Below are 24,289 nucleotides of genomic sequence, written 5' to 3'. Positions count from 1 at the left end.
GCATCTTATTCCAGATAGGACATGAATCTCCCGAGGATGAGAAAAGGAAGCTAGTCAGAATGAAATAAGACAAAGGAGAACAGCAAAATTCCCTTCTTACTTTGAGCACCAAGTAAGCTAGCAGAAATGATTCAGTTTCTTTCTTGAGAGGCAAAGTATATCAGTGAATGCTCCGGGCTGGCACGTAGGCAAACGTACTGACAGTTCAGAGGGTGGTGCTTCAGAGCACTGGGATATTTTAGGGTTAATAACACTGCCTGAAGAGTCCTAAGATGACCTCCCTCGAGGTATTTCATGGAACAGGAGACACTTCCCCCAACATTTGTTAATGGTATTGCAACTCATGAGAAGTGCACCAGAGGCATGGGATTTATTAATCTGGATTTCTCTGTCACCACGATGACAAGACATTTGCACAAAATAGATCATCACTGTAGTTGTAGCTGTTAATTAGACATTCAGATCTCTTTTTGGATAATTTAATAGTATCCTTGATAGGGGGTTTTGTATAAATAACATTTGAAAAACTGTATTTAGTGGTTATTTTATTTCATATATCTAAACAAGATTTAGCGCTTTGGTAGATACACAGATAGGCTAGAGGTCTTACTCTTTCCTAATTTGCTAAAATAATTGTCCTTTTTGGCTTTACTGGTAATAATCCCCTAGCCTGACTTCGTGGCTTTTTTATGTCTCCTACCCTTCACACTCATGGTAAGAAGAATTAAAAAATTTGGAAGAGGAGCAGTAATATACAAAGCTCTTGATGGCTAAAAGTCTAAAATTCCAACGGGATATTTGCATGGCACCTAAACTTATCTACAACTGTGAGGAAAAGTTAGAATCCTAAAATCCCTTTAAAAATGGTGGGTGGAGGTAGATACATTATGGAAAGTGACTCAGAGCTCATAAGTGAGCTATTAGAGGTTATTTTTTACTCAGTGTTAAAGTGTCTTTCAAAAGGGGTAGCAGGGACATTTTTTCTGAGATGAATGATACATTATCAGTTCCTCCATTAGTATACACTGTCAGTTCCTTTGTTAGTATTAATTTGTTCTTATGCTTGTAACTGTATTAATATTTACTTAGTTCTTTTATCTTCCAAATTCTCTTTACTGCAGTCCGCGCTCAGCATCGTCATCAGCAACATCAGTGTAGCCCTGAAAGTGTGCTCCTGACTTTAAACATTATTCATTATTATTGTGTGTGATTCTCTTTGGTTTTTATTTATTGGCAGACTGAATCCGGTGCATATCCCCTTTCTGATTAGTACAGAATAAATGGGAAGGATCAGTGACAGCATTTGACTTTGCCTATTGAAACAGTGACACAGGGTAGGACATGGGAATGGATAAACAGCTGTTTGAAATTAGACGCTGTGCGTGTGAAAATGAGGATGTGTCAGCTAGGGAATAGAGCGGGGTCAGGTCTCAGACCTCTGCTACCTTTAATGGGACCAGCTTGCTTGTGAGAGGAAACTAGAAGAATATTAAGTAGAGCATGGAACAAATAAAAGCTTTTGGAGAACTGCTTTGAACAGTGAGTGTTCTCTGGCAAATGGGAGTATGCCTCAGTTGCATAATGCTGCTATGTCCAGCAGGATCAAAGCAACACAAGTGCAGCAAGGAGTGACACTGTAGCAGGGACAGAAGATAAATGAAGCATTGATTTCAGAACTATCAGAATGCCACAAAAGGGACATACAATATTTCCACGGGGCCAGATCCTCACTTGCTGTAATATGGTGTTGCTCCATTGAAGCCAAGCTGATTTATGCCAGCTGTAGTCCTGGCCAGGTGTATTTATAACAGGGAGGCATAAATAAAAGTCATGCTCAGAGTGCTTGGTAGGAGTTGGTTTCCCAAAACAGAATGATGAATGCACAGGCATTACAGTTTATCTGTTATTTCAACTTACTGCAGTGCTCATCTTCAGATTGTTTCTGACCTGTTCTTAGCTTTTCTGAATAATTCTTTCCCTTGATTCCTGGAGCCTGGTGTTCTCCAGCTGAAGAATCAATTTTCCTGCAGAGGTATAAAGACAATTGCTGATCTATCCACTGCAAGCTCTCCTGCATCATGCCATTCTTTTCCTTTAGCACCAAGAAAATGTTCATTGCAATGGGCTCTTAATTTTGGGATTCCTTCATACATGCTAGAATGTGCCACCAAAAGGAGAATGACCAGTGCTGAAACATCACCTATGTGTCTTGCATGGATCAATGACTGCCACCATTACAGGATGGATCACTCTTGCTTGCATGCTCAGAAAGAGGTGAATCTTGGAAATAAATAACTTCATTTAGTAGTTTCAAGAAGGCCCTGCTGTGAGTGCAAGCAGTGTGCTAACAGAACATGCATGGCTGCACCACTATGACAGGGCACCACTCCTCAGAAAGCTGCATGCTTGTACCTGCAAAAAGGTCCATGCTCTGTGTGTGTGAATTGTCTGGATGAAGTAAGGAGCACCTAATAATTCATGATGATCATGAGTCAAATAAAAGCTATTTGGCAAATCAATCTCTATACACCATCCTCAAACTTCTTATTGTTCTAGTGCTGTTCTCTACATTTTGAAGATGAGCAAGGGTGCGGCTGATGTTTGTGTTGGTCTGCAATTTGGATAACTTTCATATGCACTTCCCAAAGGTCTGTGTGCAGTGTTTCTTGTTTACAGTATATAGCTTAGCTAAGACAGCCTAGACTGCCTGACAGTCTACTTTGGTCACTGTTGGCAGTGAGTGACCTAAACAGGAACAGAGACAACATATTTTTTTTTTTTTTTTCCAGTGGAGACCAGATTCCAAGCTCTTTTAGTCCTTTAGTGTAGTCTAAACTTGTCTAAGTATAAGGGAGTATAAATATCTAGAGGAATACATCTCTTTGAAATATTTCTATTACATTTTCCCCAAGAGAATTTTTGGCAATCGCTTTGAGGTTTCTTTTTTTTCCAGGTTTGTAAGTGACCTTGACACATAATGTACGCTTGCATGTAATTTCATTCTAACTACACTTGATTTTCTCTTCATTTACATCATTGTAAGTGAGATGAAAATTAAAAATCAGGTTACCGAGGATTAAACTGCAGTTGTGGCACTGTTCAAAATACTTAGGCATGCTGCATTGAATACCTTTTTTAAAAACTGAATTATTTTCCCATAGTCACATATGTGTAATAATAGGTAACTGGTGAATGAAATTTAAAAACATTCCCAGTAGATAAGGTTGCTTTAGAATGAGTTACTGAAAGTCCAGGATTTTTGATTTGTTCTAACAATTTGTATTTAACTACATATCAACTTGAATAGCACATGCTTCTTGAATATTATGTTAATATATTTTAGTCAATCTATTAATTGAATACTATGCACAACAGTCTTCAAACCACAGATCAAAATGAACAGAACTTTGCTAATTTTTTTCCAATTTGTCATGAGTCTTTTTGTTTCTGTATTTGAAAAAACACCTGTCCTGTTAGTCAACTTTAATGTATAATATGTAGTACCAATAGAGGAATCAATTAACCCAAACATTAAAGATTTTATTACTGTAAAAACAGAAACATAAATCTGAAAGCCTGTATTGATTGGTTAGCAAATGTTTCCCCATAAAAACTGAAAGTCTTTTGATTTGTTTATAATCAATGTATGTGTGTACTAGATATAAGGCCCACTAGGGCATACTAAGAAGAAAAGAGAAAAAAGCTCCGTCTGTTATTTTAAGGGACAAAAAGTCTTTCAACTCCATACCTGTATTCAGAACAATAATTTATGGTGAACAAGGAGTTACTTGCTGTGAAGAGGGGATTGCAAACAAGCTCTTGGACAAAATCTAATCTTCCCTTCCCCCCTTCCCCTTCCCCTTCTCCTTCCCCTTCCCCCTTTTTTTTTCCTTTCCTCCCTGTTTTGCACATCCAATGGAAATTAGGCCAGCTAGATTTCCTAATTTTGTCTGCTTAACCAGATAACTGTTGTGGGAACTTCCTTTGTTTATTAAGAATGCAAAAAACTTACACCTTCATAGATTATTTTCATCTTGTTTAAAGTAAATCCTTAAAAAACTTCTGTGGTGAAAGAAGACTGAACAAGTAAAATACAGTGTTTTCCAGTATTTCTCTAACTCGTTGAACTATGGAAGAGGACTCCACGCTCTTCTGGGCATGGTGCATGCTATCCGGGGGGAAATGGGAGAGGAAAAGTGGATAAAGCACAGAATGGGATGATGCAAGTGAAATCTCACCTTTAAGGAAAGGGCACGAAATACAACCTTGTCATAGCTGTTTGCTCCAAATGATTATGATTCATTTAATGAAGGAGAAATCTGTCCTTCAGGATGAACTGGTTTAATGGTAGAGGTTGTGAAGTTCCACAGAACAGAACTGACCATGAGGAAGCAATAAATTGGCTCAGCTGCTTCCTACCAAAATCTGTATCTGGCGCTTGGCCATAGTCCACCACTGACCAAAGGGAAAAACTGTCAAAGTTAATCCTGAATTTTGTTTAAAAGTCAGAAACAATAGGTGCCACTTAAACAACAGAAATATTAAAAATGGTGAAACCTTTTTCACGTAACTAAAAAATGAAAATCTTGGCTATCAAAGTCATTTAAAAACCCAGAGGGTTCGGAAGGGCCACATGCAACAGATCACAAATGAAGAATAATCACTGAATGCATAAAGCAAACCAGTTTCTTCCTCCAATGAAGGAAAAGTTACTTTTCCCTAACTATCATTTCATAAAGACATGGACAGGTAACTGGGATCACAAAAAGAATTTTGTGAAGGGTTTTTTGTGTGGTTTTTTTTTGTTGTTGTTTGTTTGATTGTTTGTTTGTTTTTTAAATTATTTTTTCTTTAGAAAAATAAGTCACTTTTTAAGAAACACATCTCAGAACCATGAAAGCCAGAAAATTTCAGTTTACTACTTTTAATCATGTTGATAACTTTCTCAACTGAAAATTATTCCAGGTAATATTTTTGTTATTGATTTCCTATACAATGAGGATTAAGCTTTGTGGAATGGAGGTACTCATAATATGACCTGAAGGAAGCACTTACAGTGACAAAAAATTAAGCAGCTTGATATTTTATTATTATTTATAGTTTATATGAAATCAAAGGTGTCCATAAAGCTTTGCCAACATGTGGAAGGATCTGTAGGAGCCAACAAACTAATTTAAATGGATAAAACAGTATAAATGATCAAGTATACAGGCAGAGATGAAAAGAGAAGATGCTTTAATACTAGCTGATGATGTGACATGAATCCTCAAATCCAAAAGCCTTCACATCCTATCCATATCCAATCTATCATCTCCTAGGCAGTACTGGGAGGTCAGCCCCTACCTTTCACTGGCCTAGGGGTATCAGCTAGATACTGTCATTGACAGTACATTTTCAGACAAGCATTTTTCTGCTCCCTCTTATTTTACTTGTCATTTGAAAGAGCTCCTTATAAATATAGTAAAGAAGTTCTCTTTTAAATGTGTCTTTAAATGTTACCTGGCAGTGATGCCCTGGAAAACTGTAAAAAAATGCATCTGCTTCTGGGCTGAGACTTGTGCTTACAATGATGACAGCAGATGTCTTGCTTTTTTTGGTATTGATAGGCTTTTTTTCTTTAAAACTTACAGAAGATCATAAGCTTCTGAAGACAAGCATTGTAATTTTGTTATGTGTTTGTCTAGCATTGTTTGTTCCATGTCTAGAACTTGGAGCAAAGAAAATTAAAAAAAATAAATAGACCTTATAGTTACCAGTGAGTTTTAAGGATGGAGTAAAAGAAGAAAAAAAGAGGAGAGAAAAAAAAAGACAGAAAAAATACTTAACAGTGGTCCTGTGACATAGTTTAAAACCCTCTAACTCTGTATAGTTTTCTTCCACAATTTCCCCTTCTCACACTTTCATTGCAGGCAATCTCCTCTTCATATTCCTTCCCTGTCTGGTCGCTCTCTTCCTGTTTAGGATGAACACATGCATCTACTGTAGGTGTTGACTTGAAAAGTAAGATGTGATATGGTTAGTAGAACCTGGAAAATCTGGGACGACTTTTGCCACAGCAAGAAACGAGACAGGGATGTTTTGTGTCCACTGCGTTATACTAGCAAAACTCCATTTTCTTTCAGCATCTGTGCCTTAGGTACATGTGAAAGAGGCAGATATCAGCCTCTGCATGTAATTCTCTAACAACACTCAGGGTAAGAAAAGAGAGAGAGAGGAGCAGAGCCATGCAGCCCCAAGGAGTAGTGGTCTGGAGTTCACATGTGAAAAACATGACACAGGTAGATTGAAAAGAAAATGAGATCCTCTCGCGACTGGACCTGGGCTGGCTTCTGGAGAAGCAGAGGCTGGAAAGAGGAAACATGATGAACAAGCTGGAGAAGGAGTAAGATGATTGTGTATGAGAAAAGAACTCACCAGAAGGAGAGGTGGCTTTTAAGATATGTTAGATGAAAGACACAACACAGCTAATTTTTTGGGCTATTTGGTGTCAAGTTATCCAGAAGCAGAGAGAGAGGATGTGGAGATAGTACGGCAAGATAGCCATGGTAAGAGAAAAAGGGAAGACTAGGTTGTGATCCAAAAGACTGTGTGTTTACCCCACTTAAGTTGCACTGAGAAAGGTATATTTTGGCCCCACAGAGCTGCTAAGTTCTGAGTTACTCCTCAGACGTTTGTATTACCTATGCCTCTTTAAAATACCAGTCCTAAGAAGCAATCCACATATAATTCCAGTGTGTAGGTTCCCTTCCAAGGCAGCTCTGAATCCAACAAATTCCTCTGATTGTGTTCCTGGGTCCTTGTCAGTGATGTGGGGATCATGGGGCAATGGGAATTGCAGGGGGAGAGGGAGCTTGCAGTGGCTCAGCTCAGATACTGAGGTATTCAGTAAATGAAAAATTTGAAGTAAACTTCTATGTGTCTTTATCTGCAGATAACGCATACTGCTGAGTAATAAAGGTGTTTTTTTCTGTACTAACAGAAAATCTATGAGTATCCTTATGAAAAAAACTTACTCTTGGGTTACTGAGAGTCTGACTAGCTATTATGTCATTGTAAAATGGCTTGAGAACTCAAGGTAGATATCAGAGAGTCACCAGAACAGAAACTGTGGCTACAGAAGGACTGAAAGAAGACAAATGGTAATATGTTAATTCTGGATTATGGTCCTAACGTACACACTACATGCAACAAATCCTGCCTCGGTGAGAGGGACGGCAGGACTGGCTGCACTGGTTCTGCCTCTCAGAAATGTGTCTTCCTTAGTGACAATTACATTAAAAGCTCATCTATTCTGCTCTGTGATCTCACTGTGCTGTTGTAGCCTTTGGGAAAGTTTGTGGTACAGTGTGAATCCTGGCCAATACTTGTTGGGGTTAGGTTAGGCTCAGCTAGGATGGTGGCAATTCCAGATCTTTCTATCAGGTCAGTTGTGTCACTAGTCTGCTGCTGACCCTGTCAAGGGGTCCAGAAGCATGAGAAGATAGAAACTGCTTCCATTCTTTTGTAATTTGCTATAGGAAAACAGATCTTTTCATGTGTCTGTTTAATATTCGAAAGCATATGTATTTCTCTATAAGCACTGCTTGGAATAATATGGAAATTTTTTCATTTAACTTGTATATTTCTGTCTAATAATTTCTTGTTGATCTGCCAGTCCTCTGGGGTTTCTATTGCTCTGGAGTCTATAGCCTTCTGTCATCCTATATACACACAACTTCAGTGCCTCATAAGAAAACATCTCATTGAGGTTTAAGAATCTGGCAGTCATTTACATATATCTTTGCATCTTTACACTCCACTGCTCTTTCTTTGTCATATTGATTTTGTATTTGCAGTCACCTGCTGGCCTTGAGTAGGATGAATGATTATGTGTTGTTTACACTGCAATAATACCTCATGGCAATGACAATTCAGAGAGGTGGACCCTGTATGTATGTCCAGCTGGACGGATAAACTCTAAAAGAACAGGTAAATAGGATGGACTATCCTACACAAATAAATGGCAGGATAAAATCCCATTGGTTTTATTATAATAAAGGCAAAGTCAATGCTGACATAAGTGAAGTGGTAAGAGGCTAAGAAGATAATGATTTTAATGAACTTTAGAAAGGAAAATAAGCTAGATCTTAACATTGCCTCATTAAAGTACAAGGGATCGTCTGTGTCACAGAGTCTTGTCTCTGGCCATGTCTCCCCACCGCCCCCATCAAGACAACCTTGGCACAGTAATACCTTTGGCTGTGTGAGATGCCAATCTTTTAGTAAGTAAACATGTAACCAGTGGAGACGCCTAATTTTTTTTTTCTTTTTCTCCGCAGGAAGCAAAATAGCCCCATGAAAGTCCTGAATTGTACTTTGGGGCTTTCTAGGTTGTATGATTACTGTGTGCCATGACTTTGAATGTTACTCCAAAAGCAAGTGTGAAGTTCACAGCTGCCTGTGTCAGTGGGGCTTTGGGGTACCAGAAACACATTACACTATCTTCTCTGTGACTCCTCTGCTTTGCCTTTCACTTCAAGTTTGTCTGCAAAGAGAAGAGGTCTCGCTGCTTTAGGTCTGAGTTATCTGAGAAGACAATTTTTCTGCAGCCGTTGAGATAGCCTGCCAAGGGAGCAACCTTTGGACTGAGCTGTCTCAAGGCCAGCTTCACCTATGCAGCCGGCTTCCTCCACTGATCGGGGGATTCCACATCACACCAGTGTGCCTGAAAGCGAAGGGCTGTACACAGTATCTGGTATCTGACTGTGCAAATAGTGTTGTTGTGTGGCTGTGATGTGCTCGCCAATATTAGAGATGCATGTGTATGTATATATGTATATATTGTAATGTCATGCCCCACTTCAGCTGATATTCAGGGCACAGCCAAGGGATGCGCTTACAGTCTCAGCTGAGCAGAAGGATGAAAAAGCTGTCAGTCCTGTTCACAACACTTTTATTGCTGCCCTCTGCAGCTCCCAGTGAACAGGAATAGTCACTAATGGAGAGAATCCGGCCACACAATCCCCCCCCCCCCCAGCTGTACACAGGCTTCAGGCAGCAGAAAGAAGCTGTGCCTTGCAGAAAATGGCCCTGCGTGTGTGAGGGTCTCTGCCCTTGGCAGTTCATGGCAGCCTGCATTTGGATGTTGCCTTGAGGAGTCCTTCCCAATGACCAGAACTGTGAGAAGGAAATTTCCACATAGTGGATCGACCAGCTTCTTGCAGGCCAGTTTATGTAGGGAAAGATTGGCCCTAAAATGTGCTCTGACACTGCACTGAGCAAGGGCAACCTGTCATGCTTGGTTTTTAAAATGTTTTTTGCTTTCTTTGTGTGTCACTAATCTTTATCAAGCTGCCCTCCTGCTTGCGGGTGAATCATCTGAGATGTGATTATGAGACAGAGACCTCACTGAATGTTATGCTGCATTTTACCATCAGTTTTGTTAGATTTCAAACTTAAAGACTGCCAGCTGGGGAATCTAATTTTGCCATTTACTTCAGATGTGTCCTTCATAGTTAGTTTAGTTGATAAGGCATCCAAGCTTGTCCTGGAGAACATACCTAACAGGAAAACAACAGCGTAGAGGCTGCTAGTGGTAGCAAACTCACTGCTGTTTCCTTGTTAGCTGCTAGTAACATAATATTGACATGTCTAGATTTTGAAGGATGGGCATTAATAAGTGAACTTCTGACTCTGTAAACACAATTACATATGTATTTGCACTTATTTTCTAGTTCAGTTGGGCAAATTTTCTCTCTTAAATTGTCAAAAATTCTTATTCATTAAATAGTAATTTCTGCAACTAACTTTCAGGAATTTACCCAAACACCACATCTTACTGTGGAAAGTCAGTTGTCATGTTCAGATCACTTTTCTGCAACTGTCATTCCAAGGACATGTTCAGTTCCCCAGCTAGTTCGAATGAAATGAAAAAATCTAGTTACTGAAAAATAATGGATGTAGAAAAACATGTACATGGTTTCTCTATGTTCTGAAACCTAAAATGCCTAGAGCTTCCCTGATTTCAAGCTCATGAGTCATCTAAGCTCAAGCTGTAGAAATTCCAGTGGGCATGTTGTTAAATAATGCATGAGTGATGTAATTTTGCTGTGTATCTCATTAGTAAAATGCTGCAGGAAAGAATTAGGGAAAAGAACCTAAACCAGTCCTGGTCCTATCTCTCTACTTCTTTTTTTTCCTTCCTTTTCTTCTTTCTCTTTTAGAATTGTCACATTCAAAGAATTAATTTATAAGTAACAGGATAACAAATCTGTGTTAAGTTACAGCATGACAATCTCTTTCTCAAGTGATGAGAAAAATTCTGAGAATACTTTCTCCTTCAAGTCCTAGATGTGAATATGTCTTGCACTTTCTCTTTTCCTGGACCGAGTGTGTATGTTTGAATATTTGTATCCCGTTAATGTAAAATTATATTAGTATAGAGACACTGGGAGAGAACTCTCTTGCAAGAAACTGTATCATGTGCCTTCCACAAAAAAACAAGCAAACAAGCAAACCACAAACCAAACAACAAAAAAAACCCTCTTGGTCTCAAAGTTATTAAAGCCTTGTTATTAGCTCTAGCACTGTATAATATTTGAGTAAGCAATCAGGTTATGCAAATAATAATCTTCTTTTATCTATAGGTATGCATCTGTAATTAAGAATGTCAGTCACCTTATCTTGTAAACAGTCTGTTCTTAGTACACAAATACGGGATCTGGTGCAGATGTGTCTGTGTACGCCAGAGTGCCAATATATCATTTTCGCTGCATCTAAAGCCTGCAATTTCATGCTTAGCACTTGGCATTGTAACCATGGTTATCTCCAGTTAGATGCAGAATACAGAGACTTCAGCAGATGGGGTTTTTTGCACAGACCTATGGCAATCAAAACACAGAAAAAGACCAGAATCTTAAACATATATGTGTAGAATGTGATAGGTGTAACAGTATTATTTACTACATGATACATGAGGTTTAGACTTTATTGGAGGTGCTTTTCCTGAAATTTCTTTACAAACCAAGAGGACCAGTAAGTCATGAGTAAGAGAAATGGACCCCTTTTTCCATGAATGTTTTCCCTATGCAAAGAGTAGAAGCCAGAAGGATAGTATTTCTCTGTGTGTAAGGTTAAAATGACACATTACTTTTCAGCATGCATACTTTTAAAGGATTGGCTACTTTATTTTTAACTTTGTTTAAATAACCTAGCATGTTATTTCTAAAGTTTTGGAAAGTAGCAGAGGTTCACAGCTTTGATATTAGCCTAGAATTTTCTACATTTTTATGGGGCTCCATATGGCAGTGTACGTTAAGCAGAAAGAATTTACAGCAGAACAAATGAAATGGATGACCAGTGCATCTTTACTGGTTGAAATAAATTACACAGTTTCTGAGGAGTATGCATGTTTGTGACTTTTTCTTTCTGAACACTGAGTGGTAATAGGCATGGTCTTAAAGTTTTGACTTCTCAAGAGCATAGAATTTTCTGTAAACTCAATGCTTTCTATGAAAAAGTGTGATGCTATCAATCCTTATACTAGAATAATTTTCTCTTTAATTTGCAGAAAGTCTGTACAGGCTTGTTTGGGCTGGGTACTTCCGTTAGGAGTCCCTGGGTACTATGCTGTAGACAGTATGCATTCGCTGTGCTGCAGCTGGAAAACCTTGGTTGTCAGGAACAGAACAGAGACAAACTCTGTTGAACTCTCCAAGCATCCCGGGCAGCTGTGCTGAAGAAGATTCTTTGTTCAGAGCATCCTTCCAAAGTAAAATTGGATTATGCTCTTCAATGACAGTATCTACTGTAAGGAAGAAAGCTGGTTTGAGCAACCATCAAACAAAAACCAAATCAAACAAAACCATTTACTTTGTATCTGTTATTTTTATTCATTTGCTGGGGCCCTGACCTGGTAAATGGAGGTTACTCAGAAAACTGTACTTGGTAACTGCTGCTGTTACTCACCATACCCTACACTGAATGAGTGCCCTACAGGACAGTGTACTCTGACTCCCTGAGACCCAGAGTATGCTGTTAGAAACGTGTCCCCAGAGCCAAGAGTGAATTCCAGAAACATTTGGGAGCCCTGGCATCAGTCTGTCGCTGAACGTGTGCAGAGAGATGAAGAGTGTGTGCTGCCTCCAAACAGATTAAGGCACTTGTCAGCATTCAGAAAGGCTGGCAATGCAGCATGCCTGTGATCTCCACAGGTCTGAGGAGGCAGCATACAGCATGGGGAAGAACAGAGTAAGAGCTGTGGCACTGGAGGAGATGGAAAAGCATTCGACTAGCTGGAGCTGATCCACTTGCAATCACTCATGAAAAAAATCAATAAGTACTTCACCTGAGGCCAAAGACAAAGAGTAGTTGTAGTGTCTGGAAGGGAAATGTGGCACTCAGTTAAAAGCCCTGCTTAAAGAAACCAAGCAGAGTAATTTTGCTGCTTCAGGATTTTTCTTCGGGCTGAATAGTGAGCGACAGACTGAATTTAATGCAGTGCCAGGAACAAGTGGAAACGCCAACTATGGAAGGCAGAGAGACAGGTTCTGCCACGTCTTGGTTAAGTGCAAAACCCTATAGGGAAATGGGGAGTTCTTTTCAGGTTTGACTATTTTCCTTTTAATTGTGGTACATTCAGCACATCCAGCCCCACCGTGTATTTCTGGACAGGAGTCTGTTATTTGTACTATGGTATGAAAGCTAAAGGCTGCCCTCACACTGAACCCTTTGTGCTAAACAGTGCAGTAATAAACTAGCAAATACTGGTCTCTTCTTCAAAAAGCTGACAGACTTAAAATATAACAGTAGATCTCACAAAATAAGGAGAGGACAACAAGGAAAAGGGGAATGAGAGGGTTTCCACATGGAGAGCAAAGGAAATCTTCAGGATTCCACAAGGATGACATTTTTATCATTCACTTATTAAGCCATGTGGATTTCTTCCATAAATGTGCTTACCCTTAAAGAGTGCAAATTGTCATCTCTGTTTCGTCTCATTTGAATATTTAAGTTGTGCAGGATTTTCATTATTAAAGTCAGTAGGTTTTAAAGTAAGCAAAAAAGTTACACATTGTATCTTGAGTCCAATGGTCAATATGTCCTGGAGCCAAACCCTCAAGTTTTGGGTTTGATTAAGGTAATGTTAGTAAAATTTTATAGTGAACCTGGTCTGGACTATGCTTTTGTGTTCAGATACTGAACTCAGTTACAACTACCTCTTTCATGCAGCCTGTCTGCAATGGCAAAGGGTGTTGGCACTTTCAGATGAATTTTGCTTTGAATTTTTGGGTTTATCTGGACATAAATTTCAAAGCATAACTCAGAGTGTGTAAGATGAAATAAATCAAAACCCAAAAGACAGCATGAAACCCTGCAACATGAAATAACTGAGTTTTGCACAGATCTACTTACTATCTAAAAATAGTTTAGTTTCATCTCTATTCAGAATCTTCTGTGATAGCAGGAGGAGAGATAAAAAACAGAGAGATACCTGAGAAGCTAAGTCAGCAGCCTGAAAGGAAGGCAAGGAAAAAGAGACACTGTAACTGTGATGTGAACTTTGTCCCTCCCTGAAATGGCATTTAAGTGCAGTGGCGGTGGTAGCTTCTGTAAATGGATTATCATGCCCACTCCTAAAGCTGGTATACATGGCCTCTGTGAGTAATTGAGTCGGTATGTGCTATTCAGTAGCAGACTAGACTTTTCTTCCTTTAAAAAAAGAGAACAAAAACTTTATGGAAATATGGTAGAACAAAAGAAAGAGTGAAGGAGAAATGCTTACTAATTTTAATAATAATACTTCTCTTCCATAGGCAGTTCAGTACTGAAACTGTTGCTGTTTGAAATAGCTTAATGTCCCCATGAATCTGAGGCAACCACCATCAAATTATTTATCTTTCTCTCCGCTGGGCAATCCTTCAGCTGTTGTTATTTACATAGCAGCCTAAATTAAATTTGCTGCTTTGAGAGCAAGTGAGAAGGCGGGTCACCTGCCTGAAGAGGCTGCAGCCTGAATCTGCTGTGCACCCAGGGGAGAAGACAGGGTGACAAGACAGGAAAAAAAAGATATCTGTGATAGCCAAGTCCTGATGCCCAAATGCAAGAAATGCTTCCCTTTCTTCAAACTGATTTCTTTCATTCTTTTTATTAGTTCTTTGAATACATTCAAGTTGTGAAAGCAGTACCCCATTTTTTTTCACTTTTTTAAAAAATTTTGCCCCAGATTTGGCCAATGCTTAGACACTTCTTGAACTTTAATCCAGTTCACTATTGTCATGCTTAAAGTTGAGCCCCGTGCAAATATTTGCAGGGTCAGCACCTTTTTTCAGACATTCATCTTTTAATTCTTCTATTACAGCCAATTGAACTGATTTTTCAATAATTGTTTACAAGTTTTCAAAATTTTCTGGTTTCCACTTATGACTAATTCCTACTTCTGTTTTGACTGACTAGTAATCTATCCCAGCCTCTAGTTTACAAACAATCTCTTTGTTTATCATCATTTTGCTATGAATATAGGCTACCTGCTAAAAATTTTAATGCGTATTATCAAGTTTGTTCTTCTGGACAGACTTCCTGGTGGGGGGGGGTTGGTTTTGTTTTTTTAAATTGTGAATAAAATGTCCCAAATAATACTCCAAGTGAGGTATAAACCAGATTTTTATTTTATTTAATTTTGCCATCTGTTTTTTTTTAGAATCTCTCCCACTTCTGTAACACCAGGGAATATTTAGTGTTCTGCTACACTTTCAAGTAATTGATGTCTTTATTAAGCAGTCTGCAGTGGCAAGAAAATTTCTGCCAGTCAACAAGCAGACTATATTTTTAGCTCTTGCACACAAAAGTCTGTACAATACAACTGGACCTTACATACATAATTACTGGTAACCTCAGAATGAGCAATTCAACATTCATTATCAGTCTGTACATTCAAATGTGAAACATCTCAGGACTTAGGTCTTTACTTGCAATGCAACTAATAATATGCCCAATATTTTTGAGGATTCTAAAAAGCCATTACACTGTGGAAAAACATCCATTGAATACCATATGCAACTGTCTAATCTATTGGGAAACATGCAAAACAGATTTTCATCCTTAGCTACATAGGCATCTCAAATTCAAAGTCAGGCAGTCTAATGCTTACCTTATGTTACAAGCCACAAGAAGTTAAAGCCATGCGATGGACAAAGTCTTCAGACAATTTTTTATTTTAATATTTATTTTAAATATTAACTAAAGACATTTCCTGTGGGAAGCAGGAATTATAACTTGGAATTTATGGTTTTATGACCAGCTAGAAAAATTTGTTAATGTAGCCAGGCTGCTAATTGTTCAGCAAATACCTTAGACCTTGATCCTTATTGCTATGGTAATTCTTTTACTATAACATTAAATCAAATAATTTTTTCCTCACATGATTATATTTCTGTTAGATCACTATGGGTTCCAAATACTGTTCAGATAACGGCATTTTGGTTTATATCTAAAGAATTCCTGACTGGCATTAAATATAAAAGGCAGCACCAATAAAACATTAAGGGTACCTCATGAAACACTGTTCACTGATATGGGGTGGGGAGGTTAGCAACCCAGAAAGCACCAGCTCAGGCCAGGGACGGGGCTGTGTTGAGCCAAGAAGTTTGTGGTTCAGTGCCACAGCACTGGAGCCTGCAGACCTTGGGACAATGTGGGGTGCCACACTGCTGCACTGAGCAATACATCACTGCAGTTCAGTACTGCTAAATGTAATACTCCCATGCTAATAGCACCCAGCAGGTCTGGGTCCCAGAAATTATTATTTTATTTTATTTTTTTCTGAAAATAAAAATAGTGGTGAATTATTTTTTTTGGTGCTCTTTAAAGTGGAAGTTATTTGGAAAATGAAAATTTGTTGCAAAATATAAATTTGTTTTCCCACCAGTTCTGCTTTACATAGATTAGATTCTCCTGAGTTGTCATCTCTTCTCAGTTATCTTCTTAGAACCATGCATCTTGGAAGGAGCTGGGTCGCTATACCAGTATTGTTGCATTGTTACTTTCACGTAAAAGTAACATTTCATGAAATCTTCACATGGCAAAGTCTGTACTTCTACCTGTAAACTTAATCAAGTTGAGGACAAGTGAGTGGTCAGTCTTGCACAATTACATAAAATTGTTTTAGTACTTTCTTATTTCTATAAGAAAACAACGAAGTCCTGACTTGGCCAGTCAGCAACGGAGTGGGAAAGCTGAGCTTGTAGTCAGAGCTGAGCAGATTCATCTTGTTTCCCTAACTTAGAACAGTTCAAATATTTTATTTTTGATTTTTTGCTTCATTTCTGGAAGCAGCAAAAAAGCAAACAGATTCTGGTAGAAGCAAGAGCTGAGTAATGCTGTTGCCATTGTACAGAAAATCCAAAAGCTTGAAATCCCTTTGCAGGTGGGGACTGTGCATATATAATCTTTTATGAAATGGATTATTATGAAAAATGAAAAATTTAATTATTACCTTATGCTGAAAAACATTTGAAAATTTGAAACAATGGGATATACAGACAAAGCCTTCAGACAATTTAAATTACCATTAGCTTGCATTAACTTTTCACCAGAAGATTAACCCCTGGACCTGTAAATAGAGCCTAATGAAGACAAGCAAACGTTAGGAGAAAAAAGTATTTTTGTCTTATTTTGTAGGTGGGCAATTAAAACAATGGGAAGTGACCATCACATCCTACAGACCGAATACATAAATCATAAATCCCATTTCAGGGCTTTAGGATTGAGATTCTCCCTGGTGTCCAGTCTGGCTGTGATTAATATCAGATGTCAAGGAGTTGGTCTTGATGATCCCCATAGGTACCTTCCAGCTCAGGATATTCTGATTCTGTGTCCAACAATGTTTGAACCATGTAACAAACAGGGAAATATTACTAATGTTGACCACTAACCTAAAAAACTAATCTGATGGCTTACTCGGGGTTGTGCAAAACAAATGTAGCAAGCCCAGAAACTGATCTCCAATGCCTTGAGCCTCAGTGTGGCTAGCATAAAACCATTTTTCCCCTTTCTGAAACTCTTGTTCTGAATTGAAAAGTTGATTGTTCTTTTTTCTTTGTCTCTACCAAATTACTGCTAATTATTAGTCAAGGGCATCTATGCACTTCAGGTATATTTTCTTTTCAAAATAAGTGCATGTATGAAAAGGAACACAGGGCAGCAGTGCCAGCAGCACCTTGGACAAAACAAAAAGTGCAAACTAAGATGCTGAGCAACTCATTTGCCTACTTCTGACAGCAGCAAGGGAAAACCTGGAAATACCTGTTAATAAATGAACCTCTTTGGTAGCTTAGGGGGAAAAAAAAAACCCCTCAAAGGTTAATATGTAATTGTATGTTTGTTTGGGTTTTTTTCTATAGTGGACATTGAAAGTGAATGTTATATGCAAATCTTATTTAAGTCCTCAGAGCCCTTTCTAAATGGTATAATCAATGCCATTAGGGACCATGTTATCTATCACTAATTCTGATGTTAAGCTCTTATATATTAGAATGACGTCTTATTAAATTATTTTCTAAATGAAATATATTTGTGACTGAACCTGTGTTAGTTAATAGCAACACCTTTTCAGTCTGCAGTAGTTAATAAGCTCCGTTACTGACATACAATTCATTGCAGAAAGATTGCACTGCATAATTACAGTCTTATGGGGGGTGTAGATATGAAAGGATAAAGGTCCTATCAGTGTATCTATTTCCCTATAGGGAAGGAGGTTATACTGTTCTCCAGTGTACATACACACAGAGAGATGTATTACAGCTGTGCTCACGCTAAGGAAGGTAGTAGCATAAATATTTCAGTAGAAAATCACATTCCTAACAGAAATAGTACTGGTATAACCATTGCATGTGTGACAGATTCTACTGACAACAGCTTTTTCCTCATTCTTATGATAACAACACTAATAATAGTGAAGTCTTTTGGAACTAATGTGGCATACAAGTGTAATTCTGAAGGACAATCACCTCACTGGCCGAAGATAATCTGCAACAAGGTGATCAGGGCAAATGGCTGCATTAACAGCAATGCAAGTAAATGCTGCAGACAGAAATGGATATATCTTCCCTGCTCCTGATTGTTATGTCACCAAGACATATACTAACTTGTAGTATCAATGGGCTATTTCAAAGGTTATCAAAACTTCATCATGAATGTAAGAGTTCTGCTGGATCCATAATCTTTTTTAGAAGGCATATTTGTGAAGGCTTTCATGGTTTTAGTCATGCTTTATTTCTTCATCTGAAACTCCAGAGAAATGGCCCACAGTATATTTACCCTATTTTAGCATTGAGGAAAAGAATTAGGGAGAGAGAGACCTTCCAACATGCTTTTACTATTCTAGGTATTTTTATTCATTACCTATACTTTTTCTTTTGAAGGAAAAATCCAGTCTTTGCAATCCTTCTTCAGAGAAGTTGCTTGTATGTTTTTGTGCCCTTTACCATTACCATCATTCTGAGCCCACTTTTATTCCACAATATTCCTTCCATCTTTTTGGACAGTACAAAGCAAGGTATTTGAGATCCTACTGCAACCCTGAAACCCTACTGGTACTGTCACTTTGCCTGCAATGTTTTCTGTTCTACTCCATTTGTCTGAGAACTCAGCTTTTTGAAATGTGATTTCCTATTAAATGGACATCTCCAGTGGGCTAGCAATTGAGTCCATCACTCCCTAAGCTGCTTCTGTTGATATAAAGCAGTAAGTGCAAAAGTAATTCAGCTTTCCTCTCCAACTGTTGGCTATGTCTCTGGAAATCACTATTCTGAGAAGACTCCTTGAACTTGAGAGAATAGCAGATAGACTGGTGATAGCAATTACATATCATCTTCTAAGATATGGTATCCATAGACTGTACTTACATTTATAGCAATGAAGAGAGTACAAGTGGTCTAAGACTCATTTCAGCTAATTACACCTGATGTAGTTAAAATGTTCCACCTTGGTGAAAGAAAATCCCACTGACACACACTGATCTGACAAAGGTGTTTGTGATTGTCATGAGACTGAATGACTGTAACTTCTCTGTCTTTTCAAGGATCCTCTGAATTTACACGGAGAGATAGGAAATGCCTCATATATTCTATTGCTCAACTCTTCTGTATGTTGTTCTATAAATTACATCCTCAGAAAGTAAATACCTGCAGAAATCTAACTCCAAATTCCCCTTATCTTTGAATGACAGTTATTGGATGATAAAGTTTAGAAATGCCATGGGAAACTTCTAATTAATAACTGTAGGAGGGTCAGAAATTTTCCTACAAGTTTCCTTTGTGGTGTGTTTTGCTAAAAAGCATGACATACGTTAATATAGGTTAAATGCAATCTGGACTAATTCAGAACTAAACAGAATGAATCCTTGTCCCTGGAGTAAGGGAGAGAGATGGCAAAGTTTATTAAGCCAAACCTGAGTTTGGTGACAACATTAGTGAACTGCGATCTATACACATTAGGGGGTTTTGTTGACTATAGAAAAAGCCCAAGCAATGATTACATTAGTTGCTTACCTTTTAGGTAGATATTTTTAACAGAGATGGAAACCCATGGAAACCAGTCTAAAAGTTTCTAAGTATATCACTGGAATTTAGGTCACTCCTTGAAAGACAAATAGTTAACAAAAAAAGGAAAGGATGCTCGTTCACCAAATTGAAATGTCTGAAGTCATGGAGTCATTCTCCAGATGAGATGCAATGTTCCTGAAAAAATCATCTGTTCCATACTTGTTGTGCCAGAGCTAGAACTGAAAGTTGACTGAAACTGAAAACACATTAATATATGTCAGGGAACACAGTAGTTCACTGTTACTGAGGGAAGTCATACTTACTGCATATAAGGGATGTGGACACATCCTAAAGGACCTCTTCTCATTCCGGTGGTATTACCTACCTGCAAGGTGTCCTTGTTGAACATTGCCATTTTTTCAACTATCATACAGTAAAAAGGGGTAAGATGAGACAATATGACCTTTGCCCAGTTGTAGCTCAGACAGACCAGCTCACACATTGCAGCTGATGGGTTGCAAAGCATCTTACCTGGCCTCACCTGAGAACATAGATGACTCCAGTTAGCATTTTGTTCTGCAGTGTATGTATCGTATTGAAAGGCAGAGTGGCATGGTCCACAAAGGAAAAAAATTAAAATAAATGAGAATTAAGTTGAAAGAGAAAGCATTTCAGGGTTGGAGTTTAGAAATAGATTTCAGTGGGGTTAGGAAATATTGAAGATCTGGGGACATGAGCATTAATGGTGGTGGTGACAGCTAAAGTAATGATTGTTCCCCTTCCAATGGCAGCTGTTGGGTGCAAATACTTTTTCTGTGGGGGTCTGATTGCTGGGAACGGGAAGAGAGAGGGAGTTCCTGAAGAAGCTGGGAATGAGATCGGGAGTCCTAAATCTAGTTCTGTAAAGCAACAACCTGACTTCCCTAGGGTCTAAAGGTAGTTGGAAAATGGCATTGTAGCAAAACCATGGCGGGGGGAGCAGCAGATTAAGAACAGCCCTTCAAGCAGAAGCAATTAAGGAAGGACTTGTGAGAAGGTTTTTTCAAATAATTTATGATCTGAATGACCTCAGGTTAGCAAAATCTTATTAAACTGCAAATCTGTCACTGGTATTTATCCCCATGTATCCAGGACATTTCTTTCTTACTTTTTTCATTGCTCTCTCCTGTGTGGTTACAACTGCAGACACAGTTAAGGGAAATCGGAGAATATTAATTCTGTTATGTGTTTAGACCTGTAAAAACATTTCCTTGTGGCCATTAGCTTTTCAGTTTGTCTCCATTTGTATATTTTTCCTTCCTCCCTTTATGATCATTTCTCCCAGAAGGGTTGCCTGGTTGTGTGTTTTTCCAGAATTTTAGTGCTTTACTGTGATCTTATAAATCTGTTTGCTCTTTTTCCCCAATGTTTCTGCTCTGGCAATAACATATTTATTCCTGATGTGAAGTGTGCATCAATGTTTCTTTTTTTTTTTTTTTTTTTTCTCTAGCATTTCTCCTCCTTTGGTAAATGGGTTGTAAAAAACCTATCATTTTCATTTCAGATGCCAGGAGTGAGTTGACAAAAAAGACTTTCTGCATACCCTGCTGCTCTGCCCAGAAGGTAAAGAGCAATAATCTTTTTGTACACCACACGAAGCAGGTGAAAGTCTTTTGCAACCAGAAGCATATGAAAACTTTGTGAAAACGGTGCTGCTTAATACTTTCCCATGGCAAAGGTTAGCTCCTACATGTGCGTGCTGGTTGAATAATATTTTCCTATTAAAGTGATATGCTTCAGAATGATTTTGTAGATGATGAGACTGTAGGAAATGTACAGTTTGCTACTGAATTTATTAGTGGCACATGCCACAGTCCTAGCTGGGTGCTGCATATCACAAAATACAGAGAGGTATGCATAGTCTGTTCGAAGGCTAAGATGCAGGCATTTAAAAGAGCAGTAAAGGGTGTATTATTATGCAGAGTTTCAGGTGTTTTAAGTCTATTTAGAGAAATATGATACAGATATATTGCTGGCAATGCACAAAGAGGCGATAGGCAAGCTATGTGCTAGACAATGTGGATTTTACAATATGGAAATAAAAATTGATTCCATGAATGTTTAGTAGTAATATATGCAGTGTAGAAGGAAGGCTTGCTAAATAGAATTTAAAAAATGCAGAATTTATTGCAACTATTTTGGACTTTGGTAGGCAACATGAGCTTGTCATTACTATACCTTCCTGCTATCTATCTGATAGGAAAATGGAATTTTTATTTTAGCTCAGGATCAGTTACTTATATTTCCTTACTGACAAATAAAACTGAAATGGAATAACAAACCTTTTACCTATGGGCACCTCATTCTTAATAATTCTTGCTGGTTTTTGTCAGCATCAGAAAATATGTTGTCAAAAATGTCACAAAAAATATATTTACATGGAAGGTATTTAATTTCCCCCTGCCATACTGCTGACTTCACATGTGTTCTTTATCAATCAGAAAAGGAATCTAGATTCTTTATAAAGCAGAAGGAAACTCACCAGTTTTCTGATGTTAAAAATATGGGTTTTTTTAAAAGGATTTTTCATCATGAGGCCTATATTCAAAATTACACATATAGATAAATTAATTACATAAATTCTTGACCACTATAACTTTTTGCCAAATTTTTCCCCCCTAAATTATTGCCAAAGCTGTGTTGTTTCATATATATATATATATGAATATATATATGAATATATATATGAATATATATATGAATATATATATGAATATATATATATATATATATATATATATATATAAAGTTTATATACTAATTAGGCACTTAGGTTTTATTTTCTCACTGACTTGGTCAATTTTAATGAAGTAAACCCCAGATTAGGAGGGCAATACCTACCTGAAATACCTACCACGTAATACCTCCCTGAAACAAATACATATGTAAACTGAATGAAGGTGAGAGCCGCTTTTAAATCACAAAAAAGTAATGAGATTGAGAGCTGCACATGTAATGGAGACACAAGCAGGAGAGCAAGAACAAATAAGCTAGGAAATCAAAAGAACATGGGCATCAAAAGGCCACAAGATTTCGCAGTGACTCAGAAGTTGAAAGCCTTATAACCTGTAAGGAGAGGAATGTGAGAACAAGGCTCCCCTCCCTCCTTTATGCTGCTACATAAACTAGGATCACATAATTTAAACCCCCCCAAAACACTTAAACAAAAGCCAATTGAACAAAACTACCTTGTGCAAAGAAATCTTACCTACTTAGCAACAAAGGGAATAAAAGCAAAGGAAATGAACTGAGCATGAGAGTCACAGCCTCAGACCCGCTTCTTGAGATTATGCGTGGTTCCTGGAACAGGATCCATCATGGATTTGGCTTTACAGTGCCAGCCCAGCTCTGAAATTATTTCTGACACTTTGAAATAGCTATCACAGCATACCATAAGCAAAGCTTTATTGCTGTCAGAATCCACACTGGAAAAATAGATGGTTTATAGCTTCTGCTGCTCCATAAAGAGAAGCATCTGAGTAGGGACATAATTAAACATTCAGCATCTCTAGTGCTATGTGTGACGTGCAGGTAAATCAGCATGGATAACGGTGAAGAGGGCATGCAGTACAAGAACATACACACAAAAAAAAACCAAAACAGGAAAGCACATCCTTTTGCTGGCACTGAATAATAATCATCAAAATGAACTCTACAAGGACAGGTTACTGACGCAAAAGGAAAGCAACTGTAAAGCATATACACACCCTAGATAAACCAACAGAATGCAGATTAGAGAGTGCTCCAGCTTTCCTATTCCCAAAGTTCCTAGGTATTAGAATTTCATAAAATAGTTCTTCTGCTCTTTCCACATGATTACATTTTGGCTATCTCGATGCAGCAAGATAATTGTATGCAGATCCAGAGGATTTTACATTGTTATCTCCTTGTAAATCTTTAATATACATAACCCTTTGTTTTCCTTTAAAAACAAAAAAATGTAATAAAACTGAAGTGGCTCTTCAGATTTGAATTGTGTTATTACCTGCTTTGGCAAGAAAAATTAAAAGTTTTGCTGGAAAAATTGAGAGAGTACCAAAATGAAAGTCCTCATGTTTTTTTAAAACTTCTAGAGAGCTGAAAAATTCAACTAAAATTTTATTATACGATTTGTATAAACAATTCCTATGACAGTATCTAAGCCTTGGAACTGGTCTTTTCCGGGATAAGATTTAAGGTTACAGAAAGGGTTGATTATTTAATATATTTTCTTCATAAATCTGTCTGATCTGTTGACTAGGTTTATGCTTTACCCAAGGGAGGAGCAGGTAGCTAGGACACGAACCCCACATTTCAGGCAGTTAGTCCAAGGACTATGGTAGTCCCGATGAAAGTAAAGCTGAGCTTCAGGTATTCCACTCATATGTATCCACATACATAGCCCTTTCCACATATCTAGCTCTTTCTTATTTTTCCTCCATCAAAAAGGAAGAATAACAAGAAACCCATCATGAGTTGCCACATCCTGTAAGATGAGATACCACATCCTATTCACTCTTTCAAGCTGACAGGTGAGACACTAACTCCTTTGGCATCACACATTTAAGAATCTGAAGGTGCTTATTCAATTAACACAGAAAGGTAGGTGCCTCCTCCACTCACCTGCAGGTATGATCCAGAAAGTACCTACTTTAGAAACTGAGCAAAATCTCATAGAAGTTGAGATGCCGAGCTGAGTCCATGGATATATTCCATCTTGTGGAGAGAAATCAAGCCATAAAGATGTTCAC

Source organism: Falco cherrug, chromosome 3, assembly GCF_023634085.1.
Source record: "Falco cherrug isolate bFalChe1 chromosome 3, bFalChe1.pri, whole genome shotgun sequence".
Taxonomy (NCBI): Eukaryota; Metazoa; Chordata; class Aves; order Falconiformes; family Falconidae; genus Falco; species Falco cherrug.
Note: the sequence above shows the minus strand (reverse complement) of the source record.